This window comes from Oryctolagus cuniculus, chromosome 2, assembly GCF_964237555.1.
Source record: "Oryctolagus cuniculus chromosome 2, mOryCun1.1, whole genome shotgun sequence".
NCBI lineage: Eukaryota > Metazoa > Chordata > Mammalia > Lagomorpha > Leporidae > Oryctolagus > Oryctolagus cuniculus.
In genome coordinates this window covers 39,874,196-39,886,263 of record NC_091433.1, presented here as the reverse complement: position 1 = coordinate 39,886,263, position 12,068 = coordinate 39,874,196, and the positions used below count along the sequence as shown (strand labels likewise).

At 34.7% G+C, this 12,068-nt stretch overlaps 1 protein-coding gene across 11 annotated transcripts in view; it reads left to right on the top strand.

The window, feature by feature from the left end:
* Positions 1-12,068, top strand: part of COX7B2 (cytochrome c oxidase subunit 7B2) — a 154,748-nt gene that overhangs the window by 97,334 nt on the left and 45,346 nt on the right. For 4 of the 11 annotated variants that reach the window (XM_008248480.4, XM_008248488.4, XM_051831360.2 and 1 more), the window contains one exon: positions 3,176-3,199. The exons of the other annotated variants lie outside the window; for them this stretch is intronic. The gene's annotated coding sequence lies outside the window, so the exon portion shown is untranslated. The remainder of the gene's footprint in view (positions 1-3,175; positions 3,200-12,068) is intronic. 11 annotated transcript variants of the gene reach the window in all.

Genomic DNA, 12,068 nt, shown 5'->3' with positions numbered 1-12,068 from the left:
ATAATAAAAATAAAAAAAAAAGAAAATGAATCTTGATGTGAATGGAATGGGAGAGGGAATGGGAGATGGGAGGGGTGCAGGTGGGAGAGAAGTTATGGGGGGGAAGCCACTGTAATCCATAAACTGTACTTTGGAAAATTATATTTACTAAATAAAAGTGTTTATAATAAAAAAAGAAAGATAGCAGGGAAAATATATAACTAATTTGCAAAAAGAAAAAGAAAAAAAAGAAAATTGTGATAATGAAACCACTGGAGACATAGAATGTGTGCAATTCATCTGAGGAGAAAAATAAGTGCTATATTTGTAAATGTTAAACATTTTGGAGAGAATGAAGAAAACATAATGATGGGATTGGTGATCTGAGGTTCTTAAGTAAGCATTGATTCAGGACAGATGAGAGTGTAAAAATGTATTGACTAATGAAATCTTTGATGGAAAAGTGAGAAATATGGCAAGTAGGTCTTGGTAACTAGACAGGAAGCACTAATCAGATTTAGAATTTTAATAACATTAAATAAACTTTTTTAGCATAAGTATATCCCAAATGTTTTTATCTGGCTCCCTGTTTTAGAGTACAGCTTGTTTATAATACATTGCTGGCTTAATTTGTGTGTTTTGGTAGCAATTACTTCATTCTCTATTTCTTATACTACATACAAAATATGTATAAGTATAGAAATAGAGAAATAGAGAATGAAGTAATTGCTACCAAATCTCAAAACAATGGAGACCTCACAGGGCTTTGCCAAGATTGTTAAATCCATAGAATTACAAGACTGAAAGAAATCTTTATATAAGTGCTAGACAGCTCCCTGACTTTAAAAATAAAATATGATAAGTTAACTACTTATCACAGATACTCATTGCTAAGGAAATTTATGGAATCTCTCTCTCTTTCTCTGTATTTATGTATTTATTTGAAAGGCAGAGTTATAGAAAGAGGGAGATATATAAAGATGGGGGACTGATCAGGAACAGATACCAAATCAGCTTATTCAACAAAGGCAAACAAAAATCTCATAGAATTCCATAAATGCTGAAAAGCTAGGCTTTAGAAAGCCAAAACTAGGGTAGCTCTGGATGCCAAGAAATTCGATTTCCTGGACCTTCACTTAAATTTCTCCTCCTCCCCCTCCTTCTCCCTCCTCCTCCTCCTGCTTTCTCTCTTCCCTTCCCCATCATTCTCCTCCCTCTCCCTCTTCCTCAGCTGGTCTGTACTTGGCCAATGTCTTGATAGGATTTACTAACCAAGGTCTGAGTTTCAGAATTCAAACTCCTAGGAAAGAAATCTAAATGTTTGGTCCAATCTGTGGATGGGATTATATCAGGAAAATGATTTGTGGGTTTCTTAATTATTTCTAGTGAGATACTCTATGTGCCTATGTTACATGGATGTGCCTGATCCTACTCTTGAACCTTAACAGAATTCACTTCCAGCATAACCCCTTCTCAGTTTTATGAAAAGCATACTTCTGTTTTGAACCTCATAAATCCCTACTGTCCCAGTAACTTCACTACAGAGCGTTGTAGGGATAATTTAAGCAAATATCACATCCCTGTGATTTCCTTTCCTCCAGCTTCTCTTATAAAATAACCCAAGCATGAGACACTTTGCAAGTGTGAAAACTGAGTTTCAGTCTCTGCTACAGGTAGGAAGTCTGATGGCTAATCTTTCAAAAGCCAATTTATAATAGGAGTCCCTCAAGTATATTGCAGTACTATCTGTTATTCATTCTTCATTACTTGAATAATTCATTTTAAATGACATCAGGGGATGTGAGCGCAGCCTTGCATAGGAAGAAATAGGCAACTTGGACTTTAGTTCCGGGCATTCAATTGAATTTTAGAAAACCAGTTGCCTAGAAATTTGGGATCCTGGAGTCTTCTACTCCTTTCAGGTGCTGAGTTTAAAAGGAGGACATCCCTTCATCCCAGGTAATTAGTCTAAACCAGTTCAGAATGAGATCCCATGGTTATTTAACAGACAGTTCTGTTCAATGTGAAGTTAAAGAGACAAATGGAAATAATTAGGTCAGGAAGATTCACGTTAATCTACTTTAAATCTGTCACTTTTGTCCAAAATGATTATTTTTTTACATGATAGTTATAATAAATGTCATGTATAATTCTATATAATGTCATGTATTTACTGAAATTATTTCTACTTAAAAGTTTGGGTGAAAGGAACATTTGTGGGCTTCAGGCATTAAATGTAGATAAAATTAAGTTCACAAGGGAATTTTATTGTCACTGGGAAAGTGGAGAAGAAAATTATAAAAGTATGAATCTTCAACAACAAGAATCAATAGTTTATCAGCAATAGAGGGCTAATAGGTCATTTCAAAGTGATGGTCAAGCATTTGACTGAGTAGTACTCACCTCATTATTCTCCAGGAAGACTGCGAATCTATTTCTTGCTTCAGGCATATTTGCCTCGGGTATAGCAGAGGCTGAGTTTGGAAGTCCAGGAGAATATGGGTAATTAGAACCAGATACAGCTAAACATAATTCGAATCAATTGAAAGAGGAGATCTTAAGGCATGAAATGTAGTTTGGAGTGACTTTATGTATATATGTCTGAGATGGTGTGGTTCTGAACTGGGATAGGGCAGTCAAAATGAAAACGGAGCAACAGTAAGATAAGCTTAGAAATAATAAATTACTTGCAGAAATAAATTTGGACTTTGAAAATGAAATGACCAAACTTACCAAAAATATGGCAGTTGTGTGTGTATGATAGACAAATAGGATTCAAGAGTCTGGACACTTCCACAGTTATTTAGTTACAATCTTCCTTTAAATAAAATGAAACCAAATAAATTTAGGATACAAACTGAATCATCTACAGAATCTACATTTAGGGTTTAACTTAATAAATATTTGTTGAGTGAGTTGATTGAATTACAAGGAACACACATATGATGCATAAATTATTTGTTATATTCCTGCTACAGATTTCCCTGTTTCGTGATTTTAAACAAACATTATGGTGTAAAGATGTGTCTAGATGAAAGAGATAAAGATGATAGACTTACGCATTTTTAGATAAGGTGTACTTAATTTTAAGATGTATTAACACCTAAAAACCATACATTTGTGGTATTTTTTAAACTCACAAAATATTTTTTATGAAAAACATGAAATAACCTTTATCTTTTTTTTTTTTTTTTAGTTACCCAGTGGCAGTTACTGAGAGGTACTCACTTTTATCCTGTTGTTTTTAAAATACTGAGAAATGTCACCAATGTGGGACACAGTTACTGAATCTGAACTTTTTAGGATGCTAGTAGGATATACTTTAATTGGATCTAAAAAAGTAATTCTCCAAAGCGTGTACCTCCAACCAATTTACAGAAAACAATTCAAGGTTTGCAGAGGAGAGTTTGAGGGAAAGCACTGAAAAAATTACCAGGCTTTCCTTACTCAGCTTAATGTTTAAAGTTGAAAGAATTAGGAGTGAAACTCTAGTGGCTCATTTGAATGACAATTCATTTTGCCCCTTGAGTCAGTTGAAATTTATAATCCTCATTTCATTTTATGTCATTTTTCTCAGTTGTTCAGAACATTGTTAACGTCTTAAATAATATGCCCATGAGGAATCCAGAATTTCCGTGGTTAATGGTAAACTATGGTACTTATTTGAAATTGACAACTCAAAAAACCTTTTCACTCAATAAATGATTTCACCATTCCTAACTAGTTTTTATCTACTTTCTATTTTGAGGTGTGTGTATGAGACAGAAGCAGAGAGTGAGAGTGGGAGAGAGTGATAGAGCAAGAGATGAGAGAGAGAGAGAGAGAGACTTGTTTTTGATCAGCATTATCATAACAAGTTGGAGAGGCACAGAATTGATCTATTATGTTCTGCATTTCCAGAGCTTTGTTTGCTTTATTTTGAACTTTTCTTTACTTTGTTCTATTCTGGTAGAAATTCAGTGAAGACAATTGAATAGTCAAAGAGGCAGAAAACAAAGGAAGTCTTGATAATCCATATGTTAGCTAATCAACCTTCTAAGTTTTGAGAGTTGATTGGATTCACAAACCATGAAATGAAGTCTGTTACTTTTCCTAACTGATCCTAAACTTAATTTTTGCTTTCTTGTAGAAAACTGTTTGCCAAGTTGTGAACTTTCGGAACTAAATATTAAGTTAGAACACACCAGGGTGAGTTAGGGTTCAATGCAGAAAGTAGAACAAACAGATACTATGGGAAAATTTAGCTGAGTCAACATGGGCCTTGTAAAAAATGGTGATCTCCATGCCTAAGTCTCTCTACAATCCTGAATAAAAATAATTTTGTGCCATAGATTATTCATGGGCTGATTTTGTTCTAATTGAATGATGATGTAAATTGAATAACGACAATATAAATTATATTTAGTCAACTCTCTAATTAAGTTGTTTGCCTTTTAGAGTCAAAATCAGCCTAGGAAAAATTATCATTTCATTCCCTACAGTACTTATTATCAGTTACCATCTAAACCCATCTGTAAGTTTTGAGGGCAGGAAAGATTCAGGAAAACTGGGAGAGCATATATAGATCAGAGAAAGAATAAGAAATAATGGGTGAACCCTATGTAGCCATCAGCATGACCAAATAATACTTTAGCCATGGAAATAAGTAAAATTGAAAATATTCTGCCAGTGAACTAGGGATAAGATAAACTCATTACTTTCCCTTTAAAATCCAGTTCTGTACTTTGTCAACATAATAAGACTATCTGTGAAAAATTTAGAATGGATAGTTGGAGCAATTCTTGAGAAATTAATAAAGCTAGATCCTTGGAGCAAGCATAGTTAGGCTGGGAATTAGTATAATTTCTGTGAGCCAAGGTCAGTTAGATTTTACATACAACATTCAATGATTCAGAGTAGCCACTGATGGAGGAATCAAAACCTTACACAATGAGTTAAAAATGTGTTGCTAATGAAGGAAAGTAGAGGAAGTTGCATTTTTGGAGAGAATCACCTACAAAAATAAGAGGTACTGTCCAAGAAGGAGTAATAACTGTATGATACATTGCAAACATAAATGGCCAACCCCTGACTGAAAGGTAACAAGGACAGCACAATGTAACTAATTCTGTTGTATCTGTCTAGCAAGAGTCTGTTTAATGTCCATAGATTCTAGAAACTGAGAGCTTTTGAGCAAAAATTCACTACGTCCCACAGAAAACAAAACAACAAAAGAATTAAGTGGGCACTTGTTACAGCTAAATTTAGTGGTTTTCTGGGTGAAATATGTCCCTGGCCTCGAAGTGTCAGTCCATAAGCTATCTATGGTTTCTAGATCTCTTGTATTTGTCTTACTATATTTTTCAAATTAAATCTGTTCTTAAAATCAGAATATTTTATGTTAATCCAGATAGTTGACCTCTCTTAGAAAATAGGTCTGGGAACCCAACTCAGATTCCAAGAAGGCAATAATCAAGTGCAGTTGTCTTTTTAGAAAGAACTTGATTTTTTTTACCTCACCATGGCTTTTCCAGTGGTGCTCTTCTTCTGAACATTGATGCTTAAAGTCAGTTCTCACTTTTTAACATGCTTATACCATGGATTTTCCTTATAACAATAGGGAAATATATCTCTATACCCATATCTCTTCTGGAATGGAACATCAAATCAGTATATTTTATGTATTTCAAGAATACATGTTCTGTGGCATTGTAAAAATTTTCTAATGTACATGAAAGCTTTAAGGCTGTTTGCCAGTTTTCAATTATTTTTCTGGTATCCATGGATATATAAGTCTGTGCCTGTGCTCTAGAATAAGAGGCTTAGTTAAGCACGCCATACAAACTCCATCAAACACACACATCACCTTGTCTTTATAAATTTGTCTTAAAGCAAGCCCTTAGGTTCATTCTACATCCTGGATACAGTGAATAATTCTACAGTGATCATGGAAGTGCAACTATGCAAATATTACTTGAAGATATTGATTGGATGTTTTTTGGTATGCACCCACAAGGAGAATTACTATTTCATATGGTAGTTATACTTTTAATTTTTTGAGGTGCCTTGAATACATTCTCCATTATGGTTGCACCAATTCACATTTCCACCAACAGTGTATAAAGTTTCCCTTTTCTGCACCATCTCACCAACACTTAACATCTTGCTTTTTGATAATAGCTATCTTAAATGATGTGAGATGATGTATCTTTGTGATTTTGATTTGTACTTCCCTGATGTTTAGTGGTATTGAGCATTTTTTCATAAACTTGTTGGGAATTTTTCAGTCTTCTTTGGAAAACATTTGTTCTGGTCTTTTGGCCATTTGTTATAATTGAATCTATCTATCTAATATTACTGTTGATTTGTTTGAATTTTGTACATTTTGGATGTTAACACCTTATCATATCTGGTTTACAAATACTTTTCTGTAACTTAGGTTGTCTCGTCATACTGTGAATTGTTTCATTTGCTGTGTAAAAACAATAGTTTGAAGCAATCCCATTTGTCTTTTTTCTTTTGTTGCCTGTACAGATTAAATCAGGAAGCTTTTTACCTGTATTTCTTCTAGAAATTTTATAGCTTCAGGTCTTACATGTTTAATATTTTTGAGTTGATCTTCTGTATGGGGCTTAAGTAAAACATTTTACAGTTATACAGTTTATTTAAATATGATAATTTAATATTGATTGTATTCAGTAACTTTACACCTTAACTTTTTGTTCTTCCACAGTTCACTTTATTGATGTCATACTAACCCTTTTTATTATTTTGTGTATCAACAAATTATTGTAGGTAACATATTTTTAATATTTTAACTTTTATGCTACAGTTTAATGTGTTTACACACATTAGAAACATTAGAAAACGATTCTGGATTTGACTATATTTTTTTCTTTACAGTATTATATTCTTTCAAATATCTTATGTTGTTAATTAGGATTCTTTTGCCTCAACTTGAAGTATGCTGTTTTAGCATTTCTTATAAGATAGTTCTTATGATGATGAACTCTTAGTTTTGTTTGAAAGTCCTATTCTCTCTCATTTCTGATGGAAAACTTCCTGGTGCAGTTTTGGCAATTGAAAGGTTTTTCTCCTCCTCCCTCTCCTACCCTTATTCTTTATTTTTACAAAGAATATTTTCAGTATACTTTATACTCATAAGATAAACCATATACAAAATACACATAAATAGCATGAAAAAAAAAAACACTTCCTCAGCAGTAGAGACAAAGGCTGTAAACTATCATCAAACCTCACAATGTCCTTTTCACTCCAGTACATTACATTTGTAGCATGGGCAGGAGGGAGGTAAGGGAGGTAAGTATAATTGTGTTCCTAAATCTATATATAAAATATATAAACTTGTATAGCTTAAATAAATAAAAAATGTTCTTTCTTTCAGCATTTGGAAGGAATAAAAATATTTAAATTATATTTATTTTAATTAATTTTTTTTTGACAGGCAGAGTGGACAGTGAGAGAGAGAGACAGAGAGAGAGGTCTTCCTTTTGCCGTTGGTTCACCCTCCAATGGCCGCTGTGGTCGGCGCGCTACGGCCGGCGCACCGTGCTGATCCGATGGCAGGAGCCAGGTACTTCTCCTGGTCTCCCATGGGGTGCAGGGCCCAAGGACTTCGGCCATCCTCCACTGCACTCCCTGGCCACAGCAGAGAGCTGTCCTGGAAGAGGGGCAACCGGGATGTACTTCATATATTCAGATTTAGCAACATCGTGATACTTCCCACTGTACTGTCCTTCCTCCAGTGATCCTACCCTTCCTCATCCTTCCTCTCCTAGACCCTCCATTAATTTTTACAATGATCTCTTTTCAGTTTACTTTACATTCATAAGATGAACCCTATACTTAGTAAAAGTTCAGGAAATAATAAGAAAAAAACATTGTTCCTCTGCCGTCAAGACAAGGGATGTAAAGAATCATGGAGTCTCAGAATGTCAGTTTAACTCCTATATATTACATTTGTGGTACTCTACTAGTTACCACAGATCAGGACAATCATATGGTATTTGTCTTTATTGGGACTGGCTTATTTTACTATGCATAATGCTTTGCATTTGCATCCATTTTGTTGCAAAAGACCAGGTTCTTTTTTAAGGCTTAAGTAGTATTACATGGTGTATGTATACCACAGTTTCTGTATCCAGTCATCAGTTATGGACATCTGGGTTGATTCCATATGTTAGCTATTGTGAATTGATGTACAATAAACATGGGAATACAGATAACTCTTTCATACTCTGATATCATTTATCTCTCTAAATTCCTAGGAGTGGGATTGCTGGGTTATATATCTATTTTCAGCTTTCAGTGGAATTGCCATACTGTTTTCCACAATGGCTGTACTAGTTTACATTCCCACCAACAGTGGATTATGGTATCTTTTTGCCCAAATTTTGCCAACATTTATTTATTTTTATTTTTATTTTTTCTGCATGAGAGCCATTCTAACTGGGGCAAGGTGAAACCTCATTATGATTTTGATTTGAATTTCCGTGGTGGCTAGCAATCCTGATGATTATTTCATGTTTCTGTTGGCCATTTGTATTTCCTCTTTTGAAAATTCTCCATTAAAATCCTTTGCCCATTTCTTAGCTACATTGTTTTGTTGTTGAGTTTCTTCAGCTCTTTATAGATTCTGGATATTAATCCTTTATCAGTTTGATAGTTTGCAAATATTTTCTCCTTTTCTGTTGATTGCCTCTTCACTTTGCTGAGCTTTTGCATTGCAGTGCAGAAACTACTCAGCTTGATGATGCAATAACATTTGTTAAGTTTGGCTTTGAATGCTGTGCTTCTGGGGTCTTTTCCAAGAAGTCTTTCCCTCTGCTAATGTCTTTCAGTTTCTCCAAAGTTCTCCAATAGTAATTTGATAGTATCACATTATAGATTTATATCCTTGATCCATTTTGAGTTGATATTTTTTAAAGACATATTTTTTATTTGAGAGGCAGAGTTAGAGAAAGGGAGAGAAAGAGGCCATTCATTTTCTGATTCACTTTCCAAATGACTGCAATAGTTGGAATTGGGCCACTCAGAAGGCAGGAGCCAGGAGCTTCTTCCAGGTCTCCCATGTGGGTGCAAGAGCCCAAGCACTTGGGGCATTCTCTGCTGCTTTCCCACGCCTTTAGCAAGGAGCTGCATTGGAAATGGAGCAGCCGAGTCTCAAACTGGCACCCAAATGGGATGCTGGTGCTGCAGGCAGAGACTTAACCTACTATGCCACAGTGCTGGCCCATTTAATTGATTTTTGTATATGGTTTAAGGTAGGAATCTTGTTTCAGACTTCTGCACACAGAGATCCAGTTTTTCCAGCAACATTTATTGAAGACTCTCCTTTCCCTAGGGATTGATTTTAGCTATTTTATCAAAGATTCATTGTTTTTTTGATGCATGGTTTGATTTCTGGAGTTTCCACTTGTTTACATGTTCCATTGGTTAACATGTCTGTTTTACCAGACTGGTTTGATTATAACTGCCCTGTAGTGTATCTTGAAATCTGATATTATGACACCTTCAGCTTTGTTTTTGTTGTATAAGAATGCTTTAGCTAATCAAAGTCTCTTGTGTTTCCATATGGATTTTAGCATTCTTTTTTCTATATCTGAGAAGAATGATATTGGTACTTTGATTGGGATCACATTGGATTTTGGTAGTATGGACATTTTGATGATATTAATTCTTTGATACAATGAACATGGAAGATTTTTTTTATTTTTTGTGTCTTTTATTTCTTTCTTTAATGATTCATAATTTTCAAGGTATTTAGTTTTTTTCTGTTGTGATTCTGAATGGGATTGATCTTAGAAGTTCTTTCTCAGCCATGGGTTTGTCTGTATGCAAGGGTTGTTGATTTTTGTGTGTTAATTTTATATCCTGCACTTTACCAAATTCTTTGATGAGTTTCAATAGTCTCAGGATGGAGTCTTTTGTTTCCTCTATAATGTATTCTGCAAATAGGGATAGTTTGACTTCTTCCTTTTTGAATTCATATCCCTTTGATTTCTTTCTGTGCCTAATGGTTCTGGCTTAGTGAGAATGCTTCCATCTTTTCCCATTCGTTAAGATGCTGTCTGTGGGTTTTATCATAAATTGCCTTCATTCTGTTAAGGAATGTTCCTTCTTACTCTGTTTGCTTAAGGTTTTTAATCATGAAGTATGTTGCACTTTATCAAATGCTTTCTCTGCATCAATTGAGATAATCATATGGTTTTTATTCTTCTGTTTGTTAATGTGATGTATCACATTTGTTGATTTGTATATATTGATGCATCCTTGCATGCCAGGGATAAATCACATTTGGTACACCTGAATGATATTTCTGATGTGTTTGGTTCAGTTAGTATTTTGTTGAGAATTTTTGTATCTATGTTCATCATGGATATTGGTCTGTTATTCTCTTTCTCTGTTGTATCTTTTCTGGTACAGGAATTGTGAATCTGGCTCATAGAAGAAGTTTGAGAGGATTCGCTCCTTTTCAGTTATTTTGAGTAACTTGAGAAGAATTGGAATTAGTTTTTCTTTAAAAGTCTGGTAGACTGCAACAGTGAAGCCATCTGGTCATGGGCTTTTCTTTGTTGGGAGGGTCTTTATTAATGATGCACTCTATGTCTTGAGTTTTTGGTCACTAGGTTTCTGTGTCTTCATGACACAATTTTGGTAGGTTGTTAAGTGTCCAGGGATCTATCCATTTCTTCTAGATTTTCCAACTTATTGGCATATAGCTCTTTGTAGTAATTTCTGATGATTCTTTTTATTTCTGTGGTATCTATTGTTACATTTCGTTTTTCATCTCTGATTTTATTAATTTGGGGCTTCTCTCCCCCACCTTTGTGGTTTGTTGGGATAATGGTATATCAAGTAGGTTTACTTTTTCAAAAAAAAATCTTCATTTTACTGATCTTTTTAATATTGTTTTGTTTGTTTTGGTTTCAGTTTTATTTTTTCTTGATTTTTAAAAAATTTATTTATATGTATCACATAAATACAACAACATATTAATTCTTCCCACTGTAGCCTCCCTTCCACCCACTCTCCCACCCCTCCTCCTCTTCTGTCTCCTGTTTAGACTGAAAAAGAACAAGAAAGAAAGGAAAACAAGGAGAAAAAAAAATGAAAAAACTAAGAAAACTGTTCCTCAGTAGTCCTGTTCAAAGTTATTGCTTCTCAAAGATGATTTCGTCTTTTTCCCCTTCCTTCCTCCCCCTGCTTTCTTTTAGAAACTTAGTTATCTTTATAGAAGAACCCAAGAATGATACATTGTTTGCAAACTCTTAAACATAACTCTAACTTATGAGACATAATAATGTCCTCTACTTAATACACTAAAAGTAAGTGATTCTTTAAGAATAAGTTTTACTATTGAGTCTGATGGTGCAACTCTTTGGGGACAGAGGTCCTGCATGGGAAGTTAGTGCACAGTGACTCTTGGTGTTTATTTAACAATTAATACTCTTTTATATGACATCAGTGATCACCCAAGGACCTTGACATGAGCTGCCAGGATTATGGAAGCCTTTGAATCCACTAGCTAGACAAGGCCATATGCAAAGTGGTTCTCTCCTGTCTTAAGAGAAAAGTACATCCTTCTTTGGTGGCCATGTCTTTCCACTGGGGGTCTCACCCATAGAGGTACATTATGTAGAAACCAGAGCATCTTGGCATTCCAGGCCAGACCGGAATGCTTTAAGATTATTCTGAGGTTGGAGTGCTACTTAAAGCGATTGTTATTCTGAGTCTGCTGCATGGAAAGCTTCTCATGTTGGAGCCTTCACTTCTTTTTTAATTCTGTTATTCTTTCCAGACACTTAGTCCTCTTAACATGATTACTTTAACACTTGTACCTTTGTCTGTGGTCACTTTATGACTGAATCCTGTTATAATCCTTTATGACTTTGATCTGTGTAACACTTAAGATGCTGTTTTTACCAGCCAGCTTAAGGGAATTTGGGGTCCTATGGCAAGTTTTTAAACTGTACTCTTAGAAGTAAGTCAGTAGGAATGTTTGCAGAATTATACTGCTTTGCAGTTACAAACGGCATATATTTCCCAATTACAACTGTAGGATATTGGTAATTCTTCACATGGTGCCT